The following is an 18,437-nucleotide window of genomic DNA, read 5'->3' on the forward strand; positions in this document are numbered from 1 at the left end:
TAATAGATGACAGTTATCAGTGTTTTGATTTCCTCCCACCTGACAAATTGCGCGCTAGAGCAGGGTGGTTGTGCTCAGCCCTGTCTGTGCCTCTGGACGCAATGGTGTTGGTCCCCCCTCTTACCACAAAATTTACCGAGACCAGACAGTGATCTTTATCATGCCCCTAGCTCTTACACCTTACACACCATACTTCCTCTTAGAATTATGAGCATGGTGTCCATTCTTGTTTTAACTTTTGCATTTACAAGCATAAATTTTGGACCTGCGCTTGAATTTGCTGAACTCAGAACCTTGGGTCTAGTATTGGGGTTTTGTGCAGCCGCATTGCTGCCTCTAGCACTTCAGCTTGGGTTGAGATCTTTTGTTGTAACAAAGCTGACTTCATATATGGCATTAATGATGTGACGAACCAAGCATAGTGCTGCTCATCTATTAGTGTCATGTTGGCCTCACGAATAACGCTTTTAAACCTCTGATCCATATCCCATGGAGTTTCACCCAACATCATTACAATCTCTTTGAGCCCTACGACTGATTGTTTTCCTTACTTCGACCGGCTAAATTCCTTTTAGTTCAGTATAGATTTTCACTACCCCCGCCATTGGGTTACTGCTTGAATATTTCATGTACCATGTCAGCGCTTGGTCCTGCAGTGTGCTTACTAAGGTAGCTTTCTGTTGTGGCCACCAACAACCCCCCTCCTTCTTTAGTATTAGCAATAACACTATATAAGTGGCGACCCTTAGTCAAAAAATTTAAAAAAACCAATTAGTGCTTATATTTCCTTTTGGATAAAACTTACCATCATGGACTTAGGAAAATACTTTTGAAAAATCTAAAAAGCTCAAGTTTCATGATGAAGAAAATAAATTCACTCCTTAAGAAATATCGCATCGTGCAAAGAATGATAGGGTACCTTCTTATGAGCCAAAATGATAAAAAATGCGAGATTGCGATGCGAAACTCCATCACATCGCATGCATTAATGAGCACTCACATTGGAAACCTCAAAATCGTCGATATGCGATGTCGCATATCGCAAAATCGCAATTCGCATAAATCACATCAACAGTAATGATTAGACGATATTGCGATCTTCTGATATTGCGATCTTGCAATATTGAGATCTTGCGATATTGCGATCTTGCGATATTGCGATATTGCAATCAAGCAACCTTGTGATAGAACAACACGATGATATTGCGGTAATGCGATGCAGCGATCTGCGATATTGCAAACCAAATCGCAAAATCTCTCCATCACAGTTGGTTCTGGCTCATTATTCAAAAAGCTTTTTCCATAAACCAAGAACTGGTTACGTGCTTTAATGATAATTAATGAGTTACATGCCAATTGTTAATAAAATATGGTTTTGTGTTTTCCGAAGAGCTAGTTCACGTAAGGTGGCGTGTTTTTGCATATCCATGGCATTTAAAGCTTTCCTGTCATTATTTATTATCATTACTCTCACCTCAGTTGTGAATTGCACGAACGAAGAACAAAAGTTACACAAATCAATGTGCAGGAAACTATGTGGAAAAAGGGTAAGGCTCCAATGTCCAAAGACAAAGAAATGGCGCCCTTATACACAAACACCGCATGCAACAGAGCCGAAGATTCACAAAATTCTGCTGAGCCATCCATTATAGATCTCTCATACACAGCCATGCTTAAATGGGTACTTCACGATGCTGATATTAGAAACAGACAGTTTAATGCTCAGGGTCAAGAGCTCACGAAATCATTGTTTTTACAAATTTTGAGCTTTATACCCGATAAGAGAAAGAGGCACAAAAGGTGAAAAACGCATCAGAGAATCCCGGATCAAGGAACGGAGGTAGTTTCCTAGGCGCTAATCACGCATCGCTGAGAAAATTGCTTGAGAAGGAAATATTATAATTGCTTAGTCACCTGCAAGCCCCGAAAATTGCAAGAAATCAATGATAAAAACAAACTGGAAACAGAAAGCTAAAGAAAAGGCAGAAGCAATCCAAAAGTTAACCAAGTTGAACTGGGATTATTACTGGGCATACACGGTAAAGCCACATAGTCAGTGAATGACTCTCAAGTGTATCATCCATTTTGCTGAGAAGATGGCACGAGCTCTTGCCGATTCTGTTTGCTTAGCTCAACTAAAAGTGGAAGACAGTCAGCCAACTCTACTCAAGCAAATACTGAATGCTTGCAACATTAAGGAATAAATGCAGAAATAGTTATATATTAGATTTAATTTTAGAAATAGTTTTGCTTTATTTTTGCTTAGAAAAAGGAAGGTCATTTAAACCGCATCCTGAATTTTTGTAAATAAGTTATTTTTAGATTTAGTTAGTAGTATTTAAACCCTTCTCATGCATTTAGAGAAGGGTACAAAAATTTGTCAAAAACTTGTTCTCAGAACATGCACTTTTGTACCCTCCCAGGAGGTTTTGATGAATGAATGGAACAGGATTTTTTGATGTTTGCATTTAATATCTGCTACTGATGTTGCACTTATGTACTCTTAGTGGATGTTAGAGCAAGGAGAGATAAATCATTGTCGCTTGAAGCTCATGAGTACAACTAGTTATAAATGGTATTTTTATCTCTTAACCATTTCTGCTTATGTGTTAAAGTGATATGCAGTTTTAGTTGTTTATATATTACTACATGAATGCCTAAGTTATCATTTGGCACTTTTGTACGATGATAGCTATTTATTTATGCTTAATGTATGAATAGCTCATTATGCGATATGTTTTTCACAACTGTTTCACTTTTTATACGAAGTGGTTCATCCTTATTGATTTCTTTTCTCATAATAGCTTAACGATCTTTATTACCAGTTGTTATTTGAAATCTTTTTAGATCGCATAACAGAAGAATTACACCCTGGGTTAGTATAGACTTAGATGTTGCTGCTTATTAGAATACAATAGCATAGCATTAGATTAAAGTTAGAATTAGAATATCTTAATTAGGAATTGTTAGATCAGGAACATCAAATTCTACACACACACACACTCATAAATTGGGAAACGGGTCCCATATCCCTAGTCGGACCCGCTATACCAAACAGATAAGGAGCTGCCAACCAAGGTATGGACCGAGTGGGTATCCCCCTTGTTTTAGACCCGATTTTTGGGGCTTCAACATATTTGGCGCTAGAAGGAGGGCCTGAACTATGAATGGCAAGTAAGTATAAATCTAAATACCATTCTGAGAGTAAATATCCCTCACCATCTCCCCCGAATTCTCCATTACACTTAAATCCAGAGTTAGAAGTCACTGGAGCATCAACCGCTGCTACAAACCCTAACATTTCAGAACAATCTACTATTGAACCTCCTAAAGTCGAATCTCTGATTCACAAACTTCAGTGATTTTCTATTTCTCCTCAAAGATCTGATAAATCTCAAGGCATCATGACTTCACAATATAACCCTGCTCATCCCCTGACCAAATTAAAGAGTGAAAAGTTTGGCATTCAACCAACCGAATTACCTCTTCCCAAAAGGAAAAGAGCAAGGAAATCACCTAAAGAGTCTGATAGCGAGACTCTTTCATCATCATCATCCATCTCAACCTCTTCACTACGAAGTCAACCATCCACTCCTCCACTTCAGATCATTGTCCATCCACCCACTAGAACCCCCACAACTCCTCCTCAATCATCTACAATCGTAATGTCCTCATCCTCCCAACCACAGGAATCATCTTCTGCACTTTCCTCTGTTAGTAGTTCAGCAATGACCCAAACTCCATGGAATAACCCTGGGGCAGTCTTAGTGCCTGCACCCTTGAGTCAAATACCGGCCCATCCTAAGAAATGGCTACCTAAGTTTAATCCCGAGGCAGGCATGCTAGCAGAAGAGCCTATAAACAACTTTATGCTATCCATTAATCTCAATGGGGTTACTAATGAAGATGTTGTTGTTCGTCTTTTTCCTTATACTCTGCAAGGAACAGCCGGATCATGGTATTTCTCATTACCCTCTAGATCTATCACTAGTTGGGACATCTTCCAAGAGCAATTCCTGACCAAGTTTGGTGATGACAGGTCTACAGCAACGCTAATCAATGACCTATCTAACCTTAGGGACGAGTCAAGAGAGCCTATCAAAGATTTAAATTTATCTTTCAATAAAATCCTAAACAAAATTCCTACTGCTTCCCAGCCTAGCGAAGAAGTACGAAGTGAATGGTATATCACTGCTTTACCATCAAACATAGAAATATTCATGGACAGGGCTAATAAAATAACCTTAGCCGAAAACATGAAAGAAGCAATAGCAGTAGAGAAACGTATAATATCCCTAGAGAAGAAATCCATGATAGAGGAACGGAAATCCAAGAAAGTCACCTTCAAGGAAGATTCCAAGAAGAAACAAACAAAAGATCCATTCAATTTGGAAGGATTGCAAAAAGTTTTGAAGACCATGTCCAATGAAATGGTCGACATCAAGAAGCAAGTAGTAGAAACTTCTTCAAAAAATCCCTATAGAGCTTTTAAAAGAGGCCCTTCAACGGATTCAAAGCCACCCAATGCTATTACAAATGCTGAATCCGAAGAAGAGGAAGAGGAAATTGCCACTGAAGGGCAAACCGATGAAGAAGAAGTTGTAGAGTTACAAGGAATGTGGGATTTCATCCTCCCACAAGAAGAAGATCAAGAAGTATTCCTAGTTAGCACACGAATTAGAAATCAGCTTGATCCTCCCAAAACTATCCCCAAGCCAAAGAGCGCAAGCTCTGTAATAAAGGATAAAGTTGCAACAAAGAAAACGACATCTAAAGCGACTCAAACCAGCCCAGTCCAAACAGATTCATCAACTCCATCTAAAACGCTAATCGTTTTGGATGAAATGGAGTACAATATTATAGAAGATATGAAAACGACTAGGGCCAACATCACTCTTTACGAATTGAGCAAGTTAAAGCATCAACAAAAGATAATGTTGAAAGAATTACATGTTGTGCCAGTTGCACCTTTGCCTGCCGCTGTACTTTCTCAAGCTTCCCATAACATGGGAAGACCTCCAACTAATGAGACCAATAAGATTGATCCAAATGACATCACTTTAATTGGAGGAAGATCAAGATCTCATACTCCCTCGTTTCTCCTTACTTATGAAATTTTCAATAAAAATGTGCATAATTGTTTAGTGGATTCTGGTGGTTCATCCAATATTTTGCCAAAGTCCATATGTGCCAAATTAAACATTCAACAACAGAAATCCACTGTGTGCATAGTTCAGCTAGATTGATCTCAAGTCGAAGTGATTGGTGAACTAAATCAAGTAACCATAAGGCTGTCATCCAACCCAAAGGTATGTCAAGTTATTGACATTTTAGTTGCTGATATTCCAGAATTTTATGGCTTAATTCTTAGCAGGGATTGGTCAGAAAAACTTCATGGATACTTCGCAACTGACTGGTTGCACATGTGGCTGCCCTACAATGGTAAACCAAATCAAATAAAAGTTGAACGAGAACTACATCAGAAATACATAGTAACGAAGCTAGAGGGGGAAAATTAACCAGTAGCATATAACAATAGCATTATTGGCAATTACTCAGTAGATTCTTTCCTCTGCAATTTTAATGCTCATACGTCACCTTACTTAGAACATTTTGTTTTGTCCCAAGTTGAAATTTTTTCTCAAACGGATAGTTCAAAATGTATCAATTTGTTAGATAGTCCTGTAAATAAATCTTTGTTTTGGAAATTATTTTTTGATGGTTCTAAATCTAACGAAGGAGTAGGAGCAGGATGCGTTCTAATTTGTCCAGAAGGAGATAAAATTATGCTAACATGTAGACTCGAATTTGATTGCACCAACAATACAGCAGAATATGAGGCTTTAGTCCAAGGATTGTACAAAGAAATCGGGTTAGAAGTCAAGTACCTTCAAGTTTTCAGAGACTCTAAAATTGTAGTCAGACAGGTACATAATACTATACATTGCTTATCAGGTCATTTAAAAAATTATCAATCCTTAGTTTAAGATCTGACTGAGCATTTTATAGCATTTAATATTTCTTCAATTCCCAGACTCCAGAATGCAATTGCAGACCTTTTAGCTAAGGTAGCTTCTAAGCTTATTCCTTCAAAATATTTTAGTCCAGATAGATTCTCAATAGAATTAATCTTTAGACCATCTATTCCTGATAACATCACAAATTGGAGAATATTCAATGATGATCCTGATATCATAAATTTCCTCACATTTGATGGATCCTACCCCAATCAGATAATTGACGAAGACCAACATGATCGACAATTGCAACAAGATAGCACTAATAATGCTATACCTAATTCGGTAGTCAAATTAGAAGACCTGTACGATTTGAAAGATCGGTTTAAAAGGTCTACCAATTCAAAACTCCAAAGTTCAACTTTGAATTACGAATTAGTAAACCTAGGAACCAATGCCAAACCACAAAACATTAATCTAGGTCTCGGCCTAGCCCCTGAAGAAAAATTAGTGTATATTCGTCTTTTGAGACAATATAAAAATGTTTTTGCTTGGAACTATGATGAACTAAAAACATACGACACTTCCATCAACCAACATACTATTCCAATGATCGATAATGAAATACCTATCCAACAAAAGTTAAGAAAGATCCATCCCAATTTAGAAAATCAGATAAAAACTGAACTCAATAAGTTATTGAAAGCCAAAATAATCTTTCCTGTCGGACATTCTAAATGGGTCTCCAATATGGTACCTGTTAGAAAGAAAAACAGAGATATTAGAATTTGCATTGACTTTCGAAATCTTAACAAGGCCTTCCAAAAAGATAATTTTCCCTTACAACCTATGGAACAGATATTGTAGGTAATGGAGGTCTTAGAATTAATGTCTTTCTTGGATGGATTTTCAGGATACAATCAAGTGTTGGTACATCCTGATGATCAATTAAAAACCACATTCAGAACTAAATGGGGCACATACGCATATCGAAAGATGCCATTTGGTTTGATTAATGTTGGTGCCACATTTTAGAGAGCCATGGACATCACATTCAAAGGTTTAGTCAATAAATCTGTAGTAATTTATTTGGATGATATAACCATGTATTCCAAGAAACGAAGCAACCATCTTAGAGATTTAAAACAAATCTTCCAATGTTGTTTAGGGTATGGAATTTCACTTAATCCGAAAAAATCCTTTTTCGCATTAAGTGAAGGGAAACTTCTAGGATTCATAGTGTCAAAATATGGAATTCACATCGATTCTGATAGAATCAAAGAGATTTATGAAATATCCTTACCTCACAACAAAAAAGCCATGCAATATTTCCTTGGTCAGATCAACTTTGTAAAGAGATTTGTTCCAGATTTTTCATGAATCGTGTCTCCTCTGCAAGCCATGATTAAAAATAACTCTAATTTTAAATGGGGCCAAGATGAACACGAAGCATCCAACCTGATCAAACAAGATATTATTAATGATCCATCTTTAGCAACTCTAAATTTTTCAGAGCCTTTTATTTTATATACATTTGCCTCAGATAGATCATATGCTGCGATACTCACTCAAGAAAATCAAGAAAAAACGGAAGCCCCAATTGATTTTTTTAGTTCAAATTTACAGGGCACTGAATTAAATTATTCAGATGTGGAGAAACATGCTTATGCTCTTTTCAAAGCAATCAAATACTTCTTAGAACGCAAGCATCACATTGCTTAAGTTTCCTAGGAATTGTATACCAGCAACACCATTTTTCTTCAACAAGCGAAGGCTGTCATAGTTCAAATGTCCAAATCTAGCATGCCATAATAAACTTGATGGAAGTGTACCTTCTTCATGATGAGAATTGTATGAGAAATGTTGTGCACGAGCAGAGGTACCTTGCAGCTTGATAGGCCTTTCTTCTTCTATTCCCCTCATGACACGTGAGTGGTCAGATACTTTTCTTACCTCAAGCTTTCCATCAAAAATATGAATGGAGTGACCTTGCTGGTGGATGTGAACCAAGGACAACAAGTTTCTCTTGAGCTGTGGGAGATATAGAACATGATACAGAAGAAAGTCTTGAAGACCAGGCAGTTTAATCCTGATTGTGCCAAGCCCTGATGGCTTGATTTTTGATTGGTTTGCAAAGTATACTGCTCCATCAACATTGTTAGCAAATTCTTCAAAAAAATATTTTCCATAATTCATGTGGCAGGTTTCTCCTGAATCAAGCAACCAATCATTTTTCCAAGAAGCAAGTGAAGCATTAAATAAATCTTCATTTACTCCAATATTACATTGTTCGACAACATGGTGAGCAGATTCAGGTGCTTTACCTTTGTCTGTATCATCAGTTTTACCTTTTTGTTGGTTTCTTTGCTGCTCAATTTTGTCCCATGGTAGCTTGCTTGTAGAGGCATCATGTGATCCATTTCTTTTGCAGCGTATGTAGTGCAGATCTATCTTTTCTCCTTAAGAGTGGCTACCCCCTGCCTCTAAAATTCCTTCCTCTTCCTTTTCGACCACCTCTTCCTATGGACGAATCTTGAACAAGATTATTCTCTCTATGTGTAGGACACACAAATTTTTCGGAAGACAGAAAACCATTCTCTTTTTCAACAAACTTCTCCATCATAAAATTTGAAATGAGCCCAAAAATAATTACAATATTCGTAGCAAAACACTAATAGTAATTTGCTATGTCTTTACAAAATGGAATCAACTGCAAGCTCTCAATATTCATATATCATGCAACATATATTATATTCCTTATAACATATTCCACAATATTCATATACCAAGCACGGTCATTGAGTTAATGCACCAGAACAGTAGTATTCTTGGACAACAGTATTCTTGGATGGCAGGTAACAGGCTGAACCTTTATGCAACATATTTCCCTCACCTCATTGTTTATGCGAAAACTAAATGAAAGGCTCCAACATATACCTTCCATATACCCCAATGGCATTTTATAATGTAATATATGTCCATTAAGAGCTAAACGAATTCATGTGCCTTTATGGTATATGGAAAAGCATAACATGCCATAATTGTAGGAATTTACAGGGTAAGTTCCTCAGACAGAACACTAAAGGACACTGCTCACAAACAGATCGCAGATCAATACACCAGTACTTTTGACGTGGTTAAAACCCTCAAAGAGGGAAACAGTCCACGGCCTGAGCCAATGCGGCCACTTCAGGCAATTTATTAATAAAAGAATGAAAATTTACATAAGCTTCTCTCATGAACGGTTAACCTACAAATGACCCTCGATGCTCTTTAAATAGAGATCATGGACCAATCGGGTGTTAAGCCCCAGATCAAGTGTCGGTAATACCGAGGAGAGAGTGAACCGTCGGATCACTACATATCGTGACCGTCAGATTGTAAGTTACAAAATGTACATAGTAAAGAAACACACTTTACCTAACTCTATACTAGACCAAGTTGTACTTAACTATTTCCTATGTGTCGGAATATCCTAACATCCCCCCTTAAGAACAACTTGGGATAGGATTGATGGATTTACAAATATGGCACAATAGGAAAAGGAAGGAGGCACTAGAGCCTATCCCCCCTTAGTGACAACTTCATGAACTCCAACCATAAATTGAAGTTTAGTGAACTTCGCCTCTGTGAGAGCCTTTGTAAAGATGTCTGCAACTTGATCATCTGTTGAACAATATTGCACTTCAAGAACATGGTCATGAATGAGATTTCTGATGAAGTGCATGTGCAGTTCAATGTGTTTGCTGCGCTGATGTTGGACTGGATCTTTGCATAGTTGAATGGCACTTTGATTATCACACCAAAGTGTATTTGGATGCTGCTGCTGAAAGCCAAACTTTGACAGGATCTGACAAAGCCACAAGGCTTCCTTACTAGCTTCTATGACACCATGATACTCTGCTTCTGCTGAAGAAATAGAAATGGCACCTTGTTTCTTGCAAGCCCATGTAATAGGTCCTGAACCAAGAGTGAACACATAACCCGCAATGGACTTCCGATCATCAGGGTCACCAGCCAAATCGGAATCAATGAAACCAACCAATAGAGGAGATGCTTCGGCACTGTAATGAATCCCAAACTGAACTGTACCTCGAACATAATGAAGTATTCTTTTAGCTGCTTTCCAATGACTTTCACGTGGGTTTTGCATAAACCGAGCAACAAGGCCAACAACAAAGGAAAGGTCAGGACGAGTATGGGTTAGATACAAAAGTTTTCCTACAAGTTGACAGTATAAGGTAGCATCAACTTCAGGAGAAGTACAAGTGACTGAAAGTTTGACTCCAGACTGAAAGGGAGAAGGGGCTGGCTTATAGTCTTCCATGTGAAAATGGCGTAGAATATCACAGGCATACTTGGATTGGGAAAGGGAAATACCTTCCTTGGATTGCAAGACTTGAAGACCAAGAAAATAATGTAAGTGTCCTAAGTCTGTCATTTCAAACTTCCTTTTAAGGCTAGACTTCACATGGTTTATAAGGTTGGGATCACTACCAGTCAGGATAAGATCATCAACATAAAGAACAAGAATGATAAGAGACTTGCCCACTTTCTTGGTGTAGACAGTATTGTCAGAATGACACCTAGAAAAGCCATTTTCTAAAAGAAAGTTATCCATTTTGGCATACCAAGCTCGAGGAGCTTGCTTGAGAGCATAAATGGATTTCTTAAGCTGACATACAAGGCTGGAGTCTATTTGTATAAAGAAAATAGGTTGTTCCATATAGATTTCTTCATGCAAGTCCCCATGCAAGAAGGCGGATTTAACATCCATCTAATGGACTTCCCATTTGAAAGAGGCAGCAAGGGAAAGAACAAGGCAGATAGAGTTCATTTTGGCAACAGGGGAGAAGGTTTTAGTATAGTCAATGCCTTCAACTTGTGAAAAACCCTTAGCAACAAGACGAGCTTTATGTTTATCAACTTTCCCATCTGGTCCATACTTGGTTTTGTAAACCCATTTGCATCTAACAAGTTTTCGTCCCTTTGGTAGAGGAACAAGATCCCATGTATCATTTGCCAATAATGAATGATATTCTTCATTCATGGCTGCTTCCCAATCTGGATGGCCTAAAGCTTCTGCAAAGGTGTCAGGATCATAATTCACTGAGGCTTGAGCCAGTAAAGAAGAGGCTCTCTCGAACTGAGAATGTGTACGTCGCTGATCTGTAGGATCACCGGCAAGATCACATGCTACATCCCAAGTAGCACGGACCCATTTTGGAAGCTGAGGAGCTGAAGGAGGATCCTAAGAAGGTGGGGGAGGATTTTCATCCTCGCTTTCATCATCTGAAGAACAAATATTTTCAAAAGTAGAAGAGATAGGGAGAGGTGGCACATCTGTCAAACTAGGCTCGCAGGCCGATATATTTTCAGCAAACTTTACATCTTTTCTAATGATAACATTTTTGGACTTAAGTGGAATAAGTCTATATCCTTTGACATCTTCAGAATATCCAACAAAAAGACATTTTTCACTCTTAGGTTCTAAAGCTTTATGTTTCTCATCTGGAATATGGGCCCATGCTTCACTTCCAAAAACACGAAAGTGACTTACATCTGGTTTGATTGAGCTCCATGCTTCTTCTGGAGTGATATTCTTTAAAACCTTAGTAGGAGTGCGATTTATTATGTAATTTGCACAGTTAATTGCTTTTGCCCAATAATTAAGACTAAGTCCTTTAGATTGAAGCATACAATTAGCCATTTCCTTTAAGGTGCGATTCTTCCTTTCAGCTACACCATTTTGTTGTGGAGTATATGGAACAGTATGTTGCATTTGAATTCCATTCTCACTGCAAAAGTTGATGAATGTGTTTTTAACATATTCTCTACCATTATCAGATCTTAGATTAAGAATTTGATGTCCAGATTGTTTTTCAACAAAGACCTTAAAGGCCAAGAACATGTTAAATACTTCACTCTTGAGTTTTAAGAAGTATACCCAAGTGCGTCTGGAGAAATCATCAATGAAAGTTAAGAAATACTTGTAGCCAGAGAATGAAGTAACTGGAAGTGGACCACATAAATCACTATGCACGAGCTGTAAAGGGGCTGAGGCGTGCCAAGAGGCACGTTTTTCAAAACTGTCCTGATGACGTTTTCCAAGTACACATCTGGAACAAACACCATCTCTGCAAGATACCATTGGAAGACCTGTCACCGTATTTTCTTTACATAGATTCTAAAGAGAGCGATAGTTTAAGTGACCAAATCGCTCATGCCAAAGTTTGCTCACTTCATCATTATGAGCAAAAAATTCTGAGGGAAGATTTTATGACCCAAAGTTGTGAAACTATACAACCTTGTAGAATCATCAGCAATGCGAGTAGCTAAAATCTGTCTAGGATCTCTTAGGTCCTGAATTACAACATCGTGAGGTGAAAATTCAACGATTTTACCTTCACCTGAATGGGTTATCTGATATACAGATAGAAGGTTGCAAGATAAGGTTGGAACACATAATACATCATTAAACTGACCATTGTCCAGATGAACAGTTCTAGTCCCTACAACACTAAGAGATCTGGCTAGAATTGAAGTAACTGTGTTGTCCCAAACAAAAACACTAGTTTGCTTTCCCATGCAATCCTTAGTGTATTGTTTTCATTTGCAGAAGTTGGTTATGTGTTCAGATCTCTGAGATGGTTCATTGCATAGTTGATGTACATGGTTTTCTTTCGAAATAAAGCTGTTGTTCATTCGTTTTATTGACAATTAGATTAGATTAGCTAGGACTTTGATTATTTGTAAGACTTTGTTGATTTAGTTGAATGTATACGGTGCAGAGCATCTCTACCACTCTTTCATCCACCTAAGCTTCGTCAGAGCCATCTGCTCCATCTCCTAGCTAGGTTCCTCGTCTCACATCTGTCCTCTTGCCCACGTAACCCTACCTTCTTGCTCCATCATTGTCTTAGCCTTCTTTAACCCAAGTCAGCCTTCTACACCCTCTCACCACTCCATCCACCAGTCCCTGGGTCACTCCAAGCCCCTATCCTACCTCCCTATCCATTCATGCATCTTCCCTCACTCACCCATCCTCTATGATCCACTTTTTAAACATCCTGTAGAAATTTCTGAACATCCTGTAGAAATCTCTGAACATCCTGTAGAACCCCTGCAGACTTCCTGTAGAAGATCACGAATGAGGTTTCTTGATAGCCAAACTCTGTGAAACTCTCTGGAAGGGTGTTAGGGACTCCTTAGACCCTCTCTGAACCTTCCCAACCTTTTCCAAGAATTTCTCCTCCTTGATCCACCCCTGCACAGTAAAAATCCAGTTAAAAGCACATGCATGATAATTCTAATAACTTATTCAAAAATACAAAAAGATGTTTTCTTCAGATAGAGGTAGTCTAGACACATGTATTTTACCTTCATAGAAGTAATGGCATCTCTTCCAATAGTTTGCATTCTCTCCTTTGCATCAGTAGGACTAGATGGTAGAATTAGGGTTTGCTAGGTTTTGCATTACTTTTTGGCTTTCAGTTTCTTTCCGCAAGTAGATTAGCTTCCTTTGAGTTAGCTTTCATCCATCAGTTAAAAAGCTTCTTCTAAGAGCTCATAGAAGTTGGCTTAAGCTCCTAGCGGACTTGTGCCAGCTGACCAAGTGATAGCTACGACAAGAGCTAGTACTTGTGCATACAACATCGTCGCTTCCAAGTTTGTTACGAACTACCGGGTTAATAAAATTAAAGAAGGGAGTTCCAGGAATTGCAGCAATATTGTTGCAATACTGGGGCCCACCATATTTTTGGCGCCGTTGCTGGGGAAGCGTCAGAGTATTGGTGATTGCTGCTTTTCTTCTATTTTCCTACTCTCGCCTTCTGCTAAATAGTTTATTTCGTTTCCATTTCTGTAATTTCATTTCTGAAAAAGTAAAGTAGATATTTCCCACTTTCATAGATTAGCATTTCAATTCCGCGATTTCATTTCTACAAGCGTAGATTAGCATTTCAATTCCGCAAGCGTAGACTAGCATTTCATTCCTGCAATTTCATTTGAGCAAAATAGATTAGTCATTTCATGCTTTCATTTCAATTCCGCATTTTCATTTCAGCAAGATAGTTAGTTGCAGTTCAATCTATTTTAGTTTTTGCAGGTACAAGCAGAAAAAAGAAAAACAACCAAAAATATTTCATTTCATGCCTTGTAGGGGTAGAGATAAGTTAGAAAAATGATTGCACAACGCCCCCACTGCTTCACACAGCCAACATTCTCTCTTCTTCGATGGTCGTGATTAAAGAACCCTTAGGTGGACAGCAAGACATATTTGAAGAACCTCAAGGGAAGAAGAAGAAGAAACCATTCCTCTGGAGCAAATGGCTACAAGCAGAAATGTTGGGAGCAGCACCTTGTCCAAAGATGAATTTGAAGATCAGATGGAAGATTTCAAGAGTGATATGAGGCAGTTTCTTTCCATGCAATTGGATACCCTGTGGATCCAAAATAAGCAAGAGGAAGCCAAGAGTGCTTTGGTCATCTTTTGTCCCAGGTGCACTAGAAAGCATCCTAGGGACGAATGTCCAATGCACTCCCTAGAAGTGTGTTTCGTCTGTGAAGAATACCATCCTACGAATCAGTGCCCTTCCTTGCCTGGAATCAAAGCTACATATCAGAGGGCAAAAGGAGCCACTAAATCACTCTACTATATGAACCAAAGGAGGCCACATGAACCTAGATCTTATCAGCAGGAACTACAAGGGACATCTGGGACCTATTATGACCCCTATCAAGCCACTTTCATGCCTTCTTGGGTTCCCCCTGCTCATCCTTCCTGGTTCACACCTCCTCCTTGTTCATTCATAGATCCATATTATGCCCAACCAGCTGCTCATTCGTTTCACTCTTATGCTCAGCCACAGCCTCAGTGGAATGCACCTCATCAGGGGTGGAGGCCCCAATACAACACTCCTCCTGCTTCTTTTCCTCCACCACCTGCTCGTCCACAACCATCGCCTCTTGCTCCACCAAGGCAACCCCAAATGCCTACCCAACCACAACCCCATCCACGTCCATCTCAAATCTACGCCCCCACTCAGCTACCAGTACCACCATTTCCAAACCTGTCCATTGGAGTAGCTCAACACAATTGCAATGTTGGGACACAACATGTCCAAATGACTCCTCTTGAGCTCAATGATATTCACTATAGCTCAGGAGGAGTGTTGCAAAGCAGAGATTATGTTGACAACATTTATGTACCAAAGGCAAAAGAAGATTCAAAAGAAGAGATCGAAGAACCTTAGGCTGCACTTGATGAAGAGAAGACATCAGAATCAGAGATCAAGAAAGTTCCCTCATGGTTACCATCAAATCTTCCATGTATTCAAGAGAAAGATCAGCAAAAAGAGGAAGATGAGAAATTCATGGTAGAAGGTGACATGAAACATGATCCAGATCAGCAAAAGGACCAAGGATATCATAGCTATATTGAAATATGGTTTCAGACGGTCACTAAGTTGCAGCAGTACTCTCTTCTTCAGCTATGTTTGATCCCTTCAAAGTCAAATCATTTGGTCTCTAAAATCCGGATAGTTGTCAAAGCATGCATTTCAAGCCTCAACATCATCTTGTCTCTAATCTCGATGTGCACATGGCTCCATTGGAAGTATTATTATACTTTAAAAGAATTTTGTTTTTCAAGTAGGGTAGGGTAGAAAAAAAAAATGAAAATAAAAATTTAAGGTGAAAACCTCCTCAGAGGCGCCTTAGATTGGCTCATTGATTGAAAACCTCCATGAGGTGGTCAATGGGTTGGGAAAAAAGAGAAAAGAGAATAAGATCTCTGGGTGAAAACCTCCCTTGGAGGCGCCCAGGGCAGGCAATTAGGGTGAAAACCTCCATGAGGTGCCCTAGTTGTTTTTCAAAAAAAGAGAAAAATAAAAATAAAAATAAACCTAATTTCCATTGGATAATTGCAGGTTGCAAGAAGGACATTGCATGTCAGGAGGATCATTTAAAACAAAGACAAAGGAGTTTTTGTGCCTTCTACAGGAAGTTCTGTATTTCTACAAGAAACATCCTGTAGAACCTTTGGACGAACCAAATTCAATTTTAAAAGGGAATCTGATGGTGGGAATCTATTGGTTAGGCCTGCAATCACCTCTGCTTCCATCCCTCACCCTTTTCCATCATTTTTTCCGCCTCATTTTGCTTCTTTTATGAAAACTGTGTTTTCTACAGGAACTTCCTGTAGAAATTACAAGAAGTTAAAAATGGATTGCAAAAAAAAGTAGTTTGGTGAACTCAAGGGTTTAGAAGTCCTCCTGCACTTTTCAAACTCCTCCTCCATCATCTCCATGCCTACATCACAGCCCAAACTCATTCTTTTTCACCATGCAAAAACTTACAGAATGCTTTGAAGAAAAAAATACATAGAACAAAATTTGTTTTTTCCCTAACCTGAAAACCATGCATCCATTTGAAAAACCGTTTTACAGGGAATTGTATAGGGATGATGGAAACATGCCCGAGCAGTTTCAGCCCATTCCGATGCACGGTTTCCACGAAATCTGCCTCCATCACCGTCAACCATTTTTTCATTTTCTCCATATCCATGAATCCATTTCAAAACTTGTTTCATGGGGAGATTCATATGGGTGATAGTAACCTACCCAAGCAGTTTCAGCCAATTCCGATTCACGGTTTCCGAGAAATTGATCTCTGTAATCGTCAGTCATTTCTCATTTTCCTCGAAATTTGTGCATCCATTGATCACCATTTTGCTATGGGAGGTGCATAATGATGATAAGAACATTCTTAGCAAGTTTCAGATCGATCCGATCTATCGTTCGGGAGAAATGGCGAAAACACATTTTGGTCCTGTGAAAATTCAGCAGCAATAGCTTGAGGGTGCAGATCTGAACGTGGAAACGAACTCTTGCAACCTAGAGCTGCCAAAGGATACTTTCAAGAGAAAAATAACCACACATCAGACAACAAAAAGCTTATAACATAAAGGATCCAAGCATGCAACCACAGAAACCAGTGCATGCAGCAAATGAAAGGCCACAACACCTCACAACAACCATTCGACTTGCAGGTATGTGTCTAAACCAGCTCCTCTATTTGCATCAATATGATTCGAAAAGTGCATAAGGAATGAAGTGGTGGGATTAAGCCAATAGTTCCTTGTCCAATTCTTTAGCAATCAACCAAGAATCATGCAGCGTATGTGTTAGACAACTCACATGAAAATTAAAAATAAAAAATAAAAACAGATAGTGGTAGAGGCTTTAACTCCAGTGCAACTGATTAATGAGAAGAGGACATGCAACTCATCACAGCACTGTCGTCTGCATGTGGCCACGTACACCTGGCCACCTCACTCCTTCACCACAAATCACGCAACAATTAAAGAAGGCTCGGCTGAAACTCACCAACTGCTGTTCATCTGCACTTGCCACATCCTCAACTGAAGTATGCACAAAACGATTAACTAGTCATCCTCCACTAGTTTCTCTACCTGTCTTCAAGATTCTGCTGCGTATCAGGCTCACTCAGAGGCGCAGGGGCACTCTACAGGTGTTTCTACAGGAAGATGTCCTACAGGAAAGTATAGCAAAGCCTTCCAGAGCAAAAAAGCCCGAGTTTTTCTTCATTAAATTTGGAGCCTGAAGAGAGATATGTAGCACAAGGGAAGAAGATTTTGCAGCCTCATCATTTATTAGATGGACTAACAGAGGTATTGGGAGAGAATGATGAACTTCAAATGCTCAAAGATAGGCTATTTGGAGATGTGTTAAGGTCCACACAGGAGGCCATCATTCTTCCACCATGGATTGTTCTTGCAGTACGGCCAAGGCCTAGTGTGTGGGATTATGTCTGTGTCAATGTTGGTGAACTTGCTGTTGAACAACTTTCTGTGGCTGAATATTTGGAATTCAAGGAGCACCTTGTGGATGAAAGTTTCAAGGATAAATATGCATTGGAGCTAGACCTTGAGCCCTTCAATGAATCTTTTCCTCGCCCAACACGGCCATCTTCCATTGGTAGTGGAGTTCAATTTCGCAATCGGCATTTTTCCTCAAGATTATTCCATGATAGAGAAAGCATGCAGCCCTTGTTGGGTTTCCTTTGAGCACACATCTACAAAGGCCAGAAGTTGATGTTGAATGAGAGAATACAAAGATTGTCCAAGCTACACTCAATCTTGGTAAAGGCAGAGGAACATCTTAAAAAGTTCCCCAAGAATACACCATATACAGAGTTTGAATACAAATTACAAGAAATGGGATTGGAAAAAGGATGGGGACACAATGCAGAACATGTCTTGGATATGATTCATTTGCTCTTGGAGACTCTGCAGGCCTCTGATCCATCAACTTAGAAACGTTTCTAGGAAGGATTCCTATGGTCTTTAATGTTGTGATTCTTTCACCTCAGGGTTATTTTGGCCAAGCAAATGTTTTAGGAATGCCAGATACTGGTGGACAGGTTGTGTATATACTTGATCAAGTTCATGCATTGGAG

General features: G+C 39.0%; 1 pseudogene; it reads left to right on the forward strand.

Annotated features, from left to right (window-relative positions):
* The first annotated feature begins 17,676 nt into the window (after window positions 1-17,676).
* Window positions 17,677-18,045, forward strand: LOC149198426 (sucrose synthase 2 pseudogene; annotated as a pseudogene).
* The last annotated feature ends 392 nt before the right edge of the window (window positions 18,046-18,437 follow it).

The sequence above is a fragment of the Pinus tabuliformis genome, chromosome 2_1 (genome assembly GCF_031772625.1).
Source record: "Pinus tabuliformis cultivar Carrire ecotype Pingquan chromosome 2_1, CPIR1, whole genome shotgun sequence".
Lineage (NCBI taxonomy): Eukaryota > Viridiplantae > Streptophyta > Pinopsida > Pinales > Pinaceae > Pinus > Pinus tabuliformis.